This window comes from Triticum aestivum, chromosome 4D (assembly GCF_018294505.1).
Source record: "Triticum aestivum cultivar Chinese Spring chromosome 4D, IWGSC CS RefSeq v2.1, whole genome shotgun sequence".
NCBI lineage: Eukaryota > Viridiplantae > Streptophyta > Magnoliopsida > Poales > Poaceae > Triticum > Triticum aestivum.
This window is the reverse complement of record NC_057805.1, coordinates 325,628,531-325,645,858: the sequence shown is the minus strand read 5'-3', so window position 1 is coordinate 325,645,858 and position 17,328 is coordinate 325,628,531.

The window sequence follows — 17,328 nt, the reverse complement described above, 5'->3', positions numbered from 1 at the left end:
CATGTGGGTGACGCGCACAGCGATGAGCAAAGCCAGAGGAGCGCCAGTAGGCGCGGATGAGGAGGCTTTCCTCTTTTGTGCTAAGGGAGCAAGGCCATCCACCAGTACCCAAGGCAATCCCCAAAGGTTGCCGATTCGGTGCATGAAGACCTAGTACGATGAGCGCGCCAGGGCGGAGGTCATCACCGATCCCACCAGCGCGTCATGGTCAGTAGCTTTGCACACTAAAACCGCCTTTAGTCAGGATAAGTTGCGCCCCTGTCCCCTGTTGGGGAACGTAGTAATTCAAAAAAATTCCTACGATCACGCAAGATCTATCTAGGAGAAGCATAGCAACGAGCGGGGAGAGTGTATCCACGTACCCTCGTAGACCGAAAGAGGAAGCGTTTAATAACGCGGTTGATGTAGTCGAACGTCTTTACGATCCAACCGATCCAAGTACCGAACGTTACGGCACCTCCGTGTTCAGCACACGTTCAGCACGATGACGTCCCTCGAGCTGTTGATCCAGTAGAGGGTCGAGGGAGAGTTCCGTCAGCACGATGGTGTGGCGACTGTGATGATGAAGTTACCGGCGCAGGGCTTCGCCTAAGCACTACGACGATATGACCGAGGTCTTAAACTGTGGAGGGGGGCACCGCACACGGCTCAGAGATTGTCTGTTGTGCCTTTGGGGTGCCCTTGCCCACGTATATAAAGGAGGGAGGGAGAGAGGCCGGCCCCCTAGGGGCGTGCCACGTGTGGGGAGTCCTACTAGGACTCCCAAGTCCTAGTAGGATTCACCTTTCCTTTCCGGAGTAGGAGAGAGGGAAAGAGGGAAAGAGAGAGGGCGTAGGAAAGGGCAAGGGGGGCGCCGCCCCCTCCCCTAGTCCAATTCGGACTCCATGGGGGGGCACCTCCCCTTGGCCTGCCTCCTCTTCTCCACTAAAGCCCAGTAGGGCCCAATACTTTCCCGGGGGGGTTCCGGTAACCCCTCGGTACTCCGGAAAAATACCCGAATCATTCGGAACCATTCCGATGTCCGAATATAACCTTCCAATATATGAATCTTTACCTCTCGACCATTTCGAGACTCCTCGTCATGTCCGTGATCTCATCCGGGACTCCAAACAAACTTCGGTCATCAAATCACATAACTCATAATACAAATCATCATCGAACCAATAGCGGAACCTGGATGCTCATATTGGCTCCTATATATTCTATGAAGATCTTTATCGTTCAAACCGCATAACAACATACGTCATTCCCTTTGTCATCGGTATGTTACTTGCCCGAGATTCGATCGTCGGTATCCTCATACCTAGTTCAATCTCGTTACCGACAAGTCTCTTTACTTGTTCCGTAATGCATCATCCCGTAACTAACTTCATTAGTCACATTGCTTGCAAGGCTTATAGTGATGTGCATTACCGAGAGGGCCCAAAGATACCTCTCTGATACACGGAGTGACAAATCCTAATCTCGATCTATGCCAACTCAACAAACACCTTCGGAGACACCTATAGAGCATCTTTATAATCACCCAGTTACGTTGTGACGTTTGATAGCACACAAGGTGTTCCTCCGGTATTCGGGAGTTGCATAATATCATAGTTAGAGGAACATGTATAAGTCATGAAGAAAGCAATAGCAATAAAACTAAACGGTCATTATGCTAAGCTAATGAATGGGTCTTGTCCATCACATTATTCTCTAATGATGTGATCCCGTTCATCAAATGACAACACATGTCTATGGATAGGAAGCTTAGGCATCTTTGAATAATGAGCTAGTCAAGTAGAGGCATACTAGGGACACTCAGTTTGTCGATGTATTCACACATGCACTAGGTTTCTGGTTAATACAATTCTAGCATGAATAATAAACATTTATCATGATATAAGGAAATATAAATAACAACTTTATTATTGCCTCTAGGGCATATTTCCTTCAGTCTCCCACTTGCACTAGAGTCTATAATCTAGATTACATAGTAATGATTCTAACACCCATGGAGTCTTGGTGCTGATCTTGTTTTGCACGTGGAAGAGGCTTAGTCAACGGGTCAGCAACATTAAGATCCGTATGTATTTTGCAAATCTCTATGTCTCCCTCCTTGACTTGATCGCGGATGGAATTGAAGCGTCTCTTGATGTGTTTGGTTCTCTTGTAAAATCTGGATTCCTTCACCAAGGAAATTGCTCTAGTATTGTCACAAAAGATTTTCATTGGACCCAATGCACTAGGTATTGCACCTAGATCGGATATGAACACCTTCATCCAGACTCCTTCATTTGCTAATTCCGAAGCAGCTATGTACTCCGCTTCACACGCAGATCCCGCCATGACGCTCTACTTGAAACTGCACCAACTGACAGCTCCACCATTCAATATAAATATGTATCCGGCTTGTGACTTAGAGTCATCCGGATCAGTGTCAAAGCTTGCATCGACGTAACCATTTACGATGAGCTCTTTGTCACCTCCATAAATGAGAAACATATCCTTAGTCCTTTTCAGGTATTTCAAGATGTTCTTGACCGCTGTCTAGTGATCCACTCCTGGATTAATTTGGTACCTCCCTGCTAAATTAATAGCAAGGCACACATCAGGTCTGGTACACAGCATTGCATACATGATAGAACCTATGGCTGAGGCATAGGGAATGACTTTCATTTTCTCTCTATCTTCTGCAGTGGTCGGGCATTGAGTCTGACTCAACTTCACACCTTGTAACACAGGAAAGAACTCTTTCTTTGACTGATCCATTTTGAACTTCTTCAAAACTTTATCAAGGTATGTTCTTTGTGGAAGTCAAATTAAGCATCTTGATCTATCTCTATAGATCTTGATGCCCAGTATATAAGCAGCTTCACCGAGGTCCTTCATTGAAAAATTCTTATTCAAGTACCCTTTTATGCTATCCAGAAATTCTATATCATTTCCGATCAACAATATGTCATCCACATATAATATCAGAAATGCTATAGAGCTCCCACTCACTTTCTTGTAAATACAGGCTTCTCCAACGGTCTCTATAAAACCATATGCTTTGATCACAGTATCAAAGCATATATTCCAACTCCGAGATGGTTGCACCAGTCCATAAATGGATCGCTGGAGCTTGCACACTTTGTTAGCACTTTTAGGATCGACAAAACCTTCTGGTTGCATCATATACAACTCTTCTTTAAGATATCCATTAAGGAATGCAGTTTTGACATCCATTTGCCAAATTTCATAATCATAAAATGCGGCAATTGCTAACATGATTCGGACAGACTTTAGCATCGCTACGGGTGAGAAGGTCTCATCGTAGTCAACTCCTTGAACTTGTTGAAAACCTTTCGCAACAAGTCGAGCTTTGTAGACAACAACATTACCGTCGGCGTCAGTCTTTTCTTGAAGATCCATCTATTCTCTATGGCTTGCCGATCATCGGGCAAGTCAACCAAAGTCCACAATTTTTTCTCATACATGGATCCCATCTCAGATTTCATGGCTTCAAGCCATTTTGCGGAATCTGGGCTCATCATCGCTTCCTCATAGTTCGTAGGTTCGTCATGGTCAAGTAACATGACCTCCAGAACAGGATTACCGTACCACTCTGTTGCGAACCGTACTCTGGTTGACCTACGGGGTTGGTAGTAACTTGATATGAAGTTTCATGATCATCATCATTATCTTCCTCACTAATTGGTGTAGGAATCACTAGAACTGATTTCTGTGATGCACTACTTTCCAATTCGGGAGAAGGTACAATTACCTCATCAAGTTCTACTTTCCTCCCACTCACTTCTTTTGAGAGAAACTCCTTCTCTAGAAAGGATCCATTCTTAGCAACGAACATCTTGCCTTCGGATCTGTGATAGAAGGTGTGCCCCACAGTCTCCTTTGGGTATCCTATGAAGTCACATTTCTATGATTTGGGTTCGAGCTTATCAGGTTGAAGTTTTTTCACATAAGCATCGCAGCCCCAAACTTTAAGAAACGACAGCTTAGGTTTCTTGCTAAACCACAGTTCATATGGTGTCGTCTCAACGGATTTAGATGGTGCCCTATTTAACGTGAATGCGGCCGTCTCTAAAGAATAACCCCAAAACGATAGTGGTAAATCGGCAAGAGACATCATAGATCGCACCATATCTAATAAAGTACGGTGACGACGTTTGGACACACCATTACGCTGTGGTGTTCCAGGTGGCGTGAGTTGCGAAACTATTCCACATTGTTTCAAATGAAGACCAAACTCATAACTCAAATATTCACCTCCACGATCAGATCGTAGAAACTTTATTTTCTTGTTACGATGATGTTCCACTTCACTCTGAAATTCTTTGAACCTTTCAAATGTTTCAGACTTATGTTTCATCAAGTAGATATACCCATATCTGCTCAAATCATCTGTGAAGGTCAGAAAATAACGATACCCGCCGCGAGCCTCAACACTCATCGGACCGCATACATCAGTATGTATTATTTCCAACAAGTCTGTTGCTCGCTCCATTGTTCCGGAGAACGGAGTCTTAGTCATCTTGCCCATGAGGCATGGTTCGCAAGCATCAAGTGATTCCAAAAGCCCATCAGCATGGAGTTTCTGCATGCGCTTTACACCAATATGACCTAAACGGCAGTGCCACAAATAAGTTGCACTATCATTATTAACTTTGCATCTTTTAGCTTCAATATTATGAATATGTGTATCACCACAATCGAGATTCAATAACAATAGACCACTGATCAAGGGTGCATGACCATAAAAGGTATTACTCATATAAATAGAACAACCATTATTCTCTTATTTAAATGAATAACCGTCTCGCATCAAACAAGATCCAAATATAATGTTCATGCTTAACGCTCGCACCAAATAACAATTATTCAGGTCTAAAACTAATCCCAAAGGTAGATGTAGCGGTAGCGTGCCGACGGAGATCACACCGACTTTGGAACCATTTCCCACGCGCATCGTCACCTCGTCCTTAGCCAATCTTTGTTTAATCCGTAGCCCCTGTTTCGAGTTGCTAATATGAGCAACAGAACCAGTATCAAATACCCAGGCGCTACTACGAGCATTAGTAAGGTACACATCAATAACATGTATATCAAATATATGTTCCACTTTGCCATCCTTCTTATCCGCCAAATATTTGGGGCAGTTCCACTTCCAGTGAACAGTCTCTTTGCAGGAAGCACTCAGTCTCAGGCTTAGGTCCAGACTTGGGCTTCTTCACTTGAGCAGCAACTTGCTTGCCGTTCTTCTTGAAGTTCCCCTTCTTCCCTTTGCCCTTTTTCTTGAAACTAGTGGTCTTGTTAACCATCAACACTTGATGCTCCTTCTTGATTTCTACCTCCGCAGCTTTTAGCATCGCGAAGAGCTCGGGAATTGTCTTATCCATCCCTTGCATTTTATAGTTCATCACGAAGCTTTTATAGCTTGGTGGCAGTGATTGAAGAACTCTGTCAATGACACTATCATCAGGAAGATTAACTCCCAGTTGAGTCAAGTGGTTGTGGTACCCAGATATTTTGAGTATATGTTCACTAACAGAACTATTCTCCTCCATCTTGCAGCTATAGAACTTATTGGAGACTTCATATCTCTCAATTCGGGCATTTGCTTGAAATATTAACTTCAACTCCTGGAACATCTCATATGCTCCATGACGTTCAAAACGTCTTTGAAGTCACGATTTTAAGCCGTAAAGCATGGCACACTGAACTATCGAGTAGTCCTCAACACGCGACTGCCAGGCATTCACAATGTCTGCAGTTGCTGGCGCAGGTGGTACACCAAGCGGTGCTTCCAGGACGTAATTCTTTTGTGCAGCAATGAGGATAATCCTCAAGTTACGGACCCAGTCCGTGTAATTGCTACCATCATCTTTCAACTTCGCTTTCTCTAGGAACGCATTAAAATTCAAAGGAACGGTAGCACGGGCCATTGATCTACAACAACATAGAAATTCAAAAAACTATCAGGTACTAAGTTCATGATAAATTAAAGTTAAATTAATCATATTACTAAAGAACTCCCACTTAGATAGACATCCCTCTAGTCATCTAAATGATCACGTGATCCATATCAACTAAACCATGCCCGATCATCACGTGAGATGGAGTAGTTTTCAATGGTGAACATCTCTATGTTGATCATATCTACTATATGATTCACGTTCGACCTTTCGGTCTCAGTGTTCCGAGGCCATATCTGGATATGCTAGGCTCGTCAAGTTTAACCCGAGTATTCTGCACGTGCAAAACTGGCTTGCACCCGTTGTATGTGAACATAGAGCTTATCACACCCGATCATCACGTGGTGTCTTGGCACGACGAACTGTTTCAATGGTGCATACTCAGGGAGAACACTTATACCTTGAAATTTAGTGAGGGATCATCTTATAATGCTACCATCGTACTAAGCAAAATAAGATTCATAAAAAGATAAACATCACATGCAATCAAAATAAGTGACATGATATGGCCATCATCATCTTGTGCTTTTGATCTCCATCTCCAAAGCACCGTCATGATCTCCATCGTCACCGGCTTGACACCTTGATCTTCATTGTAGCGTTGTTGTCGTCTCGGCAACTATTGCTTCTACCACTATCGCTACCGCATAGTGATAAAGTAAAGCAATTACATTGCAATTGCATTTCATACAATAAAGCGACAACCATAAGGCTCCTGCCAGTTGCCGATAACTTTTACAAAACATGATCATCTCATACAATAAATTATATCGCATCATGTCTTGACCATATCACATCACAACATGCCCTGCAAAAACAAGTTAGACGTCCTCTACTTTGTTGTTGCAAGTTTTACGTGGCTGCTACGGGCTTCTAGCCAGAATTGTTCTTACCTACGCATCAAAACGACAATGATTTTTCGTCAAGTGTGTTGTTTTAACCTTCAACAAGGACCGGCCGTAATCAAACTCGGTTCAACTAAAGTTGGAGAAATAGACACCCGCCAGCCGCCTTTGTGCGAAGCACGTCGGTAGAACCAGTCTCATGGACGCGGTCATGTAATGTCCGTCCGGGCCGCTTCATCCAACAATAACGCCGAATCAAAGTAAGACGTTGGTGGTAAGAATTATGACTATTATCGTTGATACGTCTCGAACGTATCTACTTCTTCTCATGCTTTTCCTCTTGTTTTGGACTCCAATTTGCATGATTTGAATGAAACTAACCCCGGGCTGACGCAATTTTCAACAGAACTACCATGGTGTTGTTTTTGTGCAGAAATAAAAGTTCTCGGAATGAAACAAACTTTCGAGGATTTTTTATGGAATAAAAGAGAAATAGTGGAGCCAAGAACCACCAGAGAGGGGCCCCTGGATGGGCACAACGCACCAGGGCGTGCCCCCCTCTCCTGGCGCGCCCAGGTGGGTTGTACCCACCTGGCACTACTGCAGGATGCTGCTAACGCGACACTACAATTAGAGACCCTTCGAGAAACTGTGTGCGATGCCATAATCGCAAACGGTGCTGTATGAAAACCGTCAGAAATGTATAAAACGTTTGCGATGACGGATGCATCAAACACAGTTCAGGTTTTAGTCGCGTGTGCGATGAAGGGCATAAGGTTCAGTTCAATTAGCTGTTTGCAATATGGAGGAACAAAAGAAACTGGCAGCCAGATGAAGGCGTGTGCGATACACAACATACGGTTCACTGGGATGAACTGTGTGTGATTAGGCAACACAAAAGAAACGGGCAGCCAGATGAAGGTGTGTGCGATATAAAACATACAGTTCACTCGGATGAACTATTTGTGATTAGGCAACACAAAAGAAATGGTCAGCCAGATCAAGGTGTGTGGGATATACGGCATGCGGTTCACTCGGATGAACTGTTTGCGTTGACACAAGAGTACAGAAACGGTTCAACTTAACAAGACATGTGTGTTGTGTGATGGGATTGCATGCGGTTCACTCGGCCCTTATCGTCAATGTGTGACCTCTGTGGCAACCGTTCGCTCCCCAGGCGCCTCTTCATGTACCGTGGCAACCATCCACCGACTCTTAGCCTTTCCCTCTCGATTTGGAACTGCTGTCGCACGCTAGCTCTTCCTCCCTCCTCCATTTTCCTTCACCCTTCCTTCTGCGATTTCTTGATCGTCTTCTCCATGGAGGGAACAAGCCGGAAATGACCCCGTTATTCTTGCCCCGATCTGAATGATGACGTGGTGGAGGAACTCATTGATCGGTGCGACGTCATCACCTCGGCTAGCATGGCAGGTTTGTTCAAGACCATTTTCGACTGAACTAATAACATCATTACAAGGAACCCAAGGGTTCAGGAGCGGTTTGATCTCCCCTATCTTCTTCGCCGTGACCCTGCTGACTAGCGCGGGGACGAGGGAAGCATCGCCTTATGTAAGTTGATGCCGCTTGATAATGATACGTATGATGTTAAGATGCCATCGCTTGAGGGCAAGGTGTTAAGGCATATCTCTCTAGATGTAGTTTTGGTGATTGATGACAACATGTTTGTGGACTAATCATGTGCTTTGAGCATTTTAGAGATTCATCATTTGGCACGAGATGATTTCTTTCCCCTCGGAGTGTCATTCAAGACGGTGTAGCTCTTTCGCTTCTTTTGGTGGATTCGTTTCGTAGGAGTCACCGTACTATCAAGAGGGGGTCCGCTTTGGTAAGGCTAGGGTGGATTCAACACGTACACATCCTCTTGACACCCTCTGAGCCTTTCCGCTTCATTGGAGTTTTCTTTCCTCTCTCTTTGGGCTGAGTCTGGTCCCAGCGGTAGTACCGCGGTACCCAGCGGTAGTACCGCTTAGGGGTCACAAGCGGCAGTACCGCTCCGCAGCGGTAGTACCGGTGGTGGGTCCCCAGCAGTAGTATCGCTACGGTACCAGGCCCCTACCGCGTCGACTCGAGGGGTCTTTTTTCGTGTCGGATTGTGCGGTACTTCGCAGCGGCAGTAGAGCGGCAGTACCGCTCTTAAGCGGTAGTACCGTCCTACCACCGCGGCAGTACGGCCCATGTCCATATCTCCCCTGCCCTCCAATCTCCACGGTAGTACCGCTGTGGGAGCGGTAGTACCGCTGGTCTCAGCGGTAGTACCGCTGCCTTATGCGGTAGTACCGCCCTCTGCGGGGCTGTTGTGGGGGTAACGGTTGGATTGTTTCCCCCAACTATATAAAGAGGTCTTCTTCCCATAGTTGACCTACCTCTTCCTCCAAAAGCTCCATTGTTGCTCCAAGCTCCATTTTCGCCCGATCACTCTCCCTAGCCAATCAAACTTGTTGATTTGCTCGGGATTGGTTGAGAAGGCCCCGATCTACACTTCCACCAAGAGAAATTTCATTCCCCCCACTTATCCCTAGCGGATCTTGTTACTCTTGGGTGTTTGAGCACCCTAGATGGTTGAGGTCACCGTGGAGCCATAGTCCATTGTGGTGAAGCTTTGTGGTGTCGTTGGGAGCCTCCAATTAAGTTGTGGAGATTGCCCCAACCTTGTTTGTAAAGGTCCGGTCGCCGCCTTCAAGGGAACCAATAGTGGAATCACGGCATCTCGCATTGTGTGAGGGCGTGAGGAGAATACGGTGGCCCTAGTGGCTTCTTGGGGAGCATTGTGCCTCCACACCGCTCCAACGGAGACGTACTTCCCCTCAAAAGGAAGGAACTGCGGTAACACATCCTCGTCTTCGCCGGCTCCACTCTTGGTTATCTCGTCCCTTTACTTTCACAAGTTTACTTGTGTTATATCTCTTGCTTGCTTGCGTGCTTGTTGTCATTGCATCATATAGGTTGCTCACTTAGTTGCATATCTAGACAACCTACTTTGATGCAAAGTTTAATTTGGTAAGGAAAAGCTAAAAATTGTTAGTTGCCTATTCACCCCCCCTCTAGTCAACTATATCGATCCTTTCAATTGGTATCAGAGCCTCGTCTCTTTTTTAAGGACTTTACCGTCCGAAGAGTATGGTTGACATTGTAGACGGTGTGGAGGAGCACTCCGGTGTGAATCCGGTCTCGTCTACGGGAGATGGGGGAACCGCGGTATCTCGTGAGGAGTTAAATGTGGCGTTGGACACATTGAAAACCTCCATGACTACCGAGGTCGAAAGCATGTTTAATAAATACTTAGAAGGGCTTAAGCTTTCCACCGCACCGTTGAAAGTGGGTGATCCCGCCAACAAGGTGACGGATGCTACCTCCGACAAAGGGGAAGCTACTAGCGAGAAAGCTCCTTCTTCTAGTGGTAAAAATGGCACCCGCATCTTTCCCCATGTGGAACCTCCACTTGTCTATGGTGGACCGCTCCCTTCCACTTATTTAAATCATGCCGGCCCGGCTCCTAAGATTGAGAAGAATGTAGATTTTGATTCTTGCGTCTATCGTTTTAAGCATCATTTAAATCATGTGAACACTAACCTTTGGAGAATCATTGAAGAAGGTTTTTATCCGCATGACCGAAGTAACTTCACTCCTAGAGAAGTTGTGGATCATCAATTCAATGAGAATGCTCTCTTCATCATCCAAGAAGCAATCCCTCCCGAAGATCTTCCTCATCTCCGGCCCTACACCGTGGCCAAAGATGCTTGGCTCCAAGTTGTTTCCCTCTATTGGGGAAGCGCAAGCATTCAACGCTCCAACTATGAAGTGGTGCAAGATGAAGCCGACGAGTTTTCAATGAAAGAAGATGAAGAACCTCGTGAGCTTTTTCGGAGAGTAACCAAACTCGCGGTCTCTCTCCGAGATAATGGAAGTAAGGACACAGATGACAATTGGATCAAGCGCAAATTCCTCAAGGCAATGATGCCCTACCACAAAGCCATGTCCTCCGTAATTCATCAAAGGCCGGACTTCCACACCTTTTCCTCAAGTGAAGTGTTGGATGAGTTCGTTGCTATGAGCATCTTGGACAAGACCGCCGACAATGCAGTTCTTCGCTCTCAAAGAATAAAGAAGCCCAACCTTGCTCTAAAGGCCAAGGTTAGTATGGAGGAAGAGGATGAAGAGGAAGAAGAGGAGGGCAACCTCGAAGATACGAAGTATGCCTATCATGAACACATGGCTCTTGCTTCAAGGCAATTTTGGAGCAAGAAGAACACAAGGCCAAACTTCAACAAGAACAATTCAAGTGGCGCAAAGGGCAAGCAACGAGTGAGGACTTGCTTCAATTGTGGCAATGTGAGCCACTTTGTTGTGGAGTGCCCTTACGAGAAGAGGGAAGAAAATGGTGGCAAGCTCATTAGAAACGACAAGGCCAAGTCGTTCCCCAACAAGAGCAACTTCACCAAGAAGACTCCTCCCAAGGCATTGGTGGTACAAGAAGAGTACAATGAGGATGATGACGATGATGAAGATGGTGAGTCGGTTGCCATGGCCTCCGTTGCCATTGCGATGACTCCACGGATGTCTCTCTTCGACTCACCCAATGAGACCATCACCGCCAAGTGCCTCATGGCTAAAGCCACCAACAAGGTAACCCCCAACATCAAAACTACCATCATTAATCATCCTTCTTCGACGAATAGCATTGATGAACATGAGGGGACAAATGTGGAGGAAAATGAGTTTGAGACCTTTATGGGTAAACTCAAGGGTAAATGCAAGAAGCACTTCGTTGCTCTCTTGGAACAACTTGGTGAAGCCAATGACATGATCGAGGCTAACGAAGATACCATCTCTAAGATGGAGGGGCATAGTCGTGACTATGCCGATGAGATTTCGGATCATTCCAATGCTCTTGACGAAGAGCGTGGCCTTCGTTTGGCTCTTGAGGAGTCACACAACGATGATCATGCTAAGGTAAAGAAATACCTTGATCATGCTCTTGTTGTTTCTCGTGTGCTCAATTCCGAGAAAGACAAACTTGGGGTTGATCTTGCTAGACTCAAGGAGGAGTTTGATATACTTGACAAGGCTCACAAAGTCTTGAAAGGTACTCATGCTTGCCTCAAGGAGTCTCATGATCAACTCCAAGTGAATCTAACCAAGGAGAAAGCCACCTTTCCTCATATGGTGTTAATTGATAATGCAAATGCTACTAACCCTTGTTGTGAGCATGTGCATCTTGTTGAGGAGAATGCTAAGCTGAAGGAGCAACTTGAGAAAGGCCTTGTGTCATGCATACAAGGTGAGAAGAACCTCAACGACCTTTTGAGCAATCAAAAGGAAGTTGTGGCCAAGGAGGGGATTGGGTTCGCACCCAAGCCGAAGAACAAGAAAAAGAATGACAAGACCAAACGACCTCCTCCTCTCAAGCAAACTTTTGTGAAGGAGGGAGAGGGTTCTTCCAAGGAGAAGAAGAACAATGCGAAGGGTGGCGGTGTCAAGAAGGGCAATACCACCCCTCCCAACAAAGCCGGCGACTTTAACCCTTCTTATGTGTTATGTCATGCTAGTGATGGGCATGTCTATGCCAAATTTGTTGGTTCTCCTCATGAGTATATTGAATGGTCTATTTGGGTTCCTAAGACCCTTGTTACTAACATCAAAGGACCCATCACAAAATGGGTACCTAAAACCAAGCATTGATCTCTTGTAGGTGTTTGCTTCCGGTGGGGGATCATGGTTGCTCGATAGTGGAGCTACAAATCATATGACCGGAAGCAAGGACTTGGTGGTGGATGTGCACAAGATTCCATCTATGCCCACCAATGTCGAGTGGGGTGATGCCTCGTCTTCTAAGGTATTGGGACTCGGCAAGGTTGTCATTTCTCATGATCTCACGATCGAGAAAGTCATGCTTGTTGAGTCCCTTGCATACAATTTACTTTCTGTTCGTCAACTTGCAATCATGGGCTTTGCCACTTTCTTTGATATCGATACCGTGGCCCTCTTGTGGAGCAAGACACTTAAAGTAGCCTTTGTTGGGCATGTCGAGAACGGTCTATATGTGATTAACTTTTCGGAGCGACCCACTAAGACCGCAACATGCCTAATGGCTAAAGTTGACGTGGGATGGCTTTGGCATCGCCGTTTAGCCCATGTCAATATGAGATCTTTGCAAAGTCTTCTCAAGGGGGACCATGTCCGTGGACTAACGAACGTTAGTTTTGCTAAAGATCGTGCTTGCAGTGCTTGTATCGAAGGAAAGCTCCATGAGAAGGCTCACCCTCCCACGACTCGCATTTACTCGAAGAGGCCTTTGGAGCTCCTTCATTTGGATCTCTTTGGGCCTCCATCCTTTGATAGTCTTGGGGGTAGAAAGTATTGCTTGGTAATTGTGGATGACTATTCAAGATACACTTGGGTGTATTTCTTCAAGAGGAAGAGTGAGACCCAACAAACCGTCATTGACTTTGCAAATGAAGCCCAACGTCAACACTATGCAAAGATCTTGACAATAAGAAGTGACAACAGCACCGAGTTCAAGAACTACACCTTGGATGAGTTTCTTAGTGATGAGGGGATCAAGCATCAATATGCCGCACCTTACACCCCTCAACAAAACGGTGTTGCGGAGAGGAAGAACCGGACGTTGATGGATGCCGCAAGGACCATGATGGCGGAGTTCAAGTCTCCATACAACTTTTGGGCCGAAGCCATCAACACCGCGTGTCATGCATCCAATCGGCTCTACCTCCGCAAGGGCTTGAACAAGACTCCATATGAGATACTCACCGGTAACAAGCCCAACCTCAAGTACTTTCGAGTGTTCGGGTGTAAGTGTTTCATTCTCAAGAAAGGTGTTCGGTTGTCTAAATTTGAGGCTAGAGCATATGAGGGCATATTTTGGTTATGCTACAAACTCTCATGCTTACCGTGTCCTCAATACATCCACGGGACTTATTGAGGAGACGTGTAACGTGGAGTTTGATGAGAATAACGGCTCCCAAGTGGAGCAAAGTGGCACTTGTGATGTAGGTGATGAAATTCCTCCTCAAGCCATATGAAGAATGGGTGTTGGTTTTATCCTACCCATTTAGGAACCCCTTGTGGCCGAAGGAGAAGGACAATAATCCACTCAAGTGGAGCCATCACCAACCCAAGGCCTACACGCTTCCGAAGAACAAAGTGAAGGCCCTCAACCTCATGAACAATACCAAGGGCAAGATCATGCTCAAGATGGTGGAGACACACCAAGTGATGCCCAAGGTCAAGTTCTCTCCTCCGAGCAAGTTCAAGATCAAGAACAAGCTCAAGGCGGCGCTCAAGATGATCAAGTGACCGCTCCTCAACTCACCTCCGAGGAAGAATTGGAGCGTCGTGCCGCCAAGATTGCTTCCAAGCTCTCCACCAAGGGTCATCTCATGAAGAATGTGCTTGGAAGCATTCAAAAGGGGGTAAGCACTCGTAGACAATGGGCAAACTATTGTGAACATCACGCGTTTGTCTCTTGTGTGGAACCCCAAAAGGTATATGAAGCTCTCGAAGATCCGGATTGGCTCAATGCCATGCATGAAGAACTCAACAACTTCGAGTATAACAAGGTGTGGAGATTAGTGCCAAGGCCAACGGGGAACCACAATGTCATTGGAACGAAGTGGATATTCAAGAACAAGCAAGATGCTCATGGGACCATCATCCGCAACAAGGCACGATTGGTGGCACAAGGCTACTCCCAAGTCGAGGGTATCGACTACGGTGAAACCTTTGCTCCCGTTGGTCGCCTTGAATCTATTCGTTTGTTGATTGCTTATGCTTCTCATCACAACTTTAAGTTGCAAAAAATGGATGTGAAGAGTGCTTTTCTTAATTGACCTATTAATGAGTTGGTGTATGTCAGGCAACCCCCCGGGTTCGAGGATCCCTACTTTCCCGATCATGTGTATCAACTCGATAAGGCACTCTATGGCCTTAAACAAGCCCCACGTGCGTGGTATGACCACCTTACCGAGTTGTTACAAGATCGTGGGTTTGAAGTTGGGCTAATCGACCCCACTCTTTTTACTAAGAAGGTCAAAGGGGAGTTGTTTGTGTGCCAACTATATGTTGATGACACTATCTTTGGTTCCCCTAACAAAGCTTTCAGTGAGGAATTTTCCGCACTCATGACCTCAAAGTTCAAGATATCTTCCATGGGAGAGTTGAAGTTCTTGCTCGGTTTCGAAGTAAAGCAAAGAAGAGAAGGAATCTTCATCAATCAAGCCAAATACACTCAAGACATGCTCAAGAGATTCAAGCTTAGTGATGTCAAGCCGGCGTCCACTCCAATGCCCACCAAGTGCCAACTTGACATTGATCCCAATGGTAAAGCGGTGGATCAAAAGGTATATCGCTCCATGATTGGTTCATTACTTTACCTTTGTGCATCTAGACCGGATATCATGTTGAGTGTGGGAATTTGTGCACGTTTTCAAGCCGCACCTAAGGAAAGCCACTTTGTGGCGGTCAAGCAAATCTTTCGATATTTGGCTCATACCCCAAACTTTGGCTTATGGTACCCAAGAGGAGCAAACTTCAAGCTTGTAGGGTATTCGGACTCCGATTGGGCGGGAGACAAAGTGGATAGGAAGTCCACTTCCGGAGGGTGCCAATTCCTTGGTTGCTCTTTGGTAAGTTGGTCTTCTAAAAAGCAAAGTTGTGTGTCTATCTCGTCCACCGAAGCGGAGTATGTGGCGGCCGGGAGTTGTTGTGCACAACTCTTATGGATGAGGCAAACTTTAAAGGACTACGGTGTCATTTGTGAAAAAGTGCCTTTTTGGTGTGACAATGAAAGTGCCATCAAGATTTCTCTCAACCCGGTGCAACACTTCAAGACGAAGCATATTGAGATTCGGTATCACTTCATCCGGGATCATATTAGGCGAGGGGAGATCGAGCTCAACTATGTCAACACTCATGATAACCTTGCAGATATTTTCACGAAGCCGTTGGATCAAGCAAGATTTCGCGAGTTAAGGCATGAGCTAAATATCATTGATTCGAGCAATGTTTCTTGAACACTTGCACTCCCCACCATACTCGACTTTTTATCTTGTTTAGGTGTAGGCATGGACATAGGGGGAGTGTTGTTCTCTTAATGAACTCTCCCTCCCCTTATTATGCATAAATTGATCAACTCTTTCACATTAGCCATTTTTTATGGTACTTGTGCTTCAAAGACGAGTTTTGGTCATGGGCCCAAGGATAATTCTTCGCGGTGCCATACCAATCTACTCAAACATAGGTGGCCTCGTCCACCGCCCTCTCTTGTAGAGGTGTGTGGTTCTTGTCCTCGTGCTGATGCTTTTGTTGCTTTGTGTTTGCTCTCTTTTCTTGCCGTTTGTTTCTCTTTTCTTTTGAGCTAAGCCTTTGTGTCTAGTCTTTGGAGTATTGGCTGGGCGGTACTACCGCTGGTGGTGCGTGGTACTACCGCTTATGTTGACAAGCGGTACTACCGCCCACCCGAGCGGTACTACCGCTGGGGGGCGGGATCAGGGGGTTATGTCGGGGCAGGGGGAGGTTTCTCCTCCCCCATACCCATTCACACCACCCCTTCGTCCATCTCCCTCTCTCCAGCGACTCCTCGCCGCGGGAGGGCTCCGGCGGGCCGCCGTCTCCGGGCCATCCCTCTCCATTCCCTTCGGTGGAGTCGATCCCCACCTCGCCCTCTGGACATGGATGCCGGTATTGCCTCGTTCCTTCTCTCTTTTTGTCTAGTTCTCAGATCTAGCGTTTTTGGGGCAATAGTGGTTGCATCTCTAGATTTTTGGCTAAATCTCGGCTTGAGTAGTTTGGAGAAGGCGTCTAGACTACGTGGATTAAGTTTTGGTAGGATTATTTTTGAATTTGGCAGTCCGGTAGTGCCGGATCTGACCACGGCAGTAGGAACTGCCGGTTCCCCGTCTTGCGCGGTACTACCGCTCCCGCTGGGGCGGTACTGCCGCCTATGGCCAGCGGTACTACCGCTGCCTGCCAGACTCCATCATTCCCCTACCTCTATTTGATCCATGTTGTTTTGTTTGGAGGCTTACGCTTTTTCTTTCGTGTTGGTTTTTCTGTTCGTGTGTTTGGTTCCAGGTGGTGAACGTCCTGAGGAGCAAGTCCGCCGTGTCAACCCCGGTCGTGCAACCTCAAAGCGCTACCGCACCTTTGAGTCAGTAGGTGCTTCCTCAAGTGCGGCTCCTCCGCCTCAACATCAGAAGAAACTTGCCAACAGGCCGAAGCCAAAGGGCAAGACTGTGACTGAGTTGTCTGCTAAGGAGTTCTGGGAAAGGCGGCGCTCAACCCCTATGCAGAAGACCAAGAACCCAATTTTTTCAACCGCCCGTTCTGGAACCGCTTTCAGTTTGCCATCTACTTTGATGTGATCAAGGCCAAGAAGAATCTCTTTGTTAGTGTTTGCTCCATCGACACGGATGCCATGGAGAAGGATCCTGAGTACTTTGGTGAAGCTCTTTAGATGTGTACTCGGCTCAACATTCTCAGAATCATGC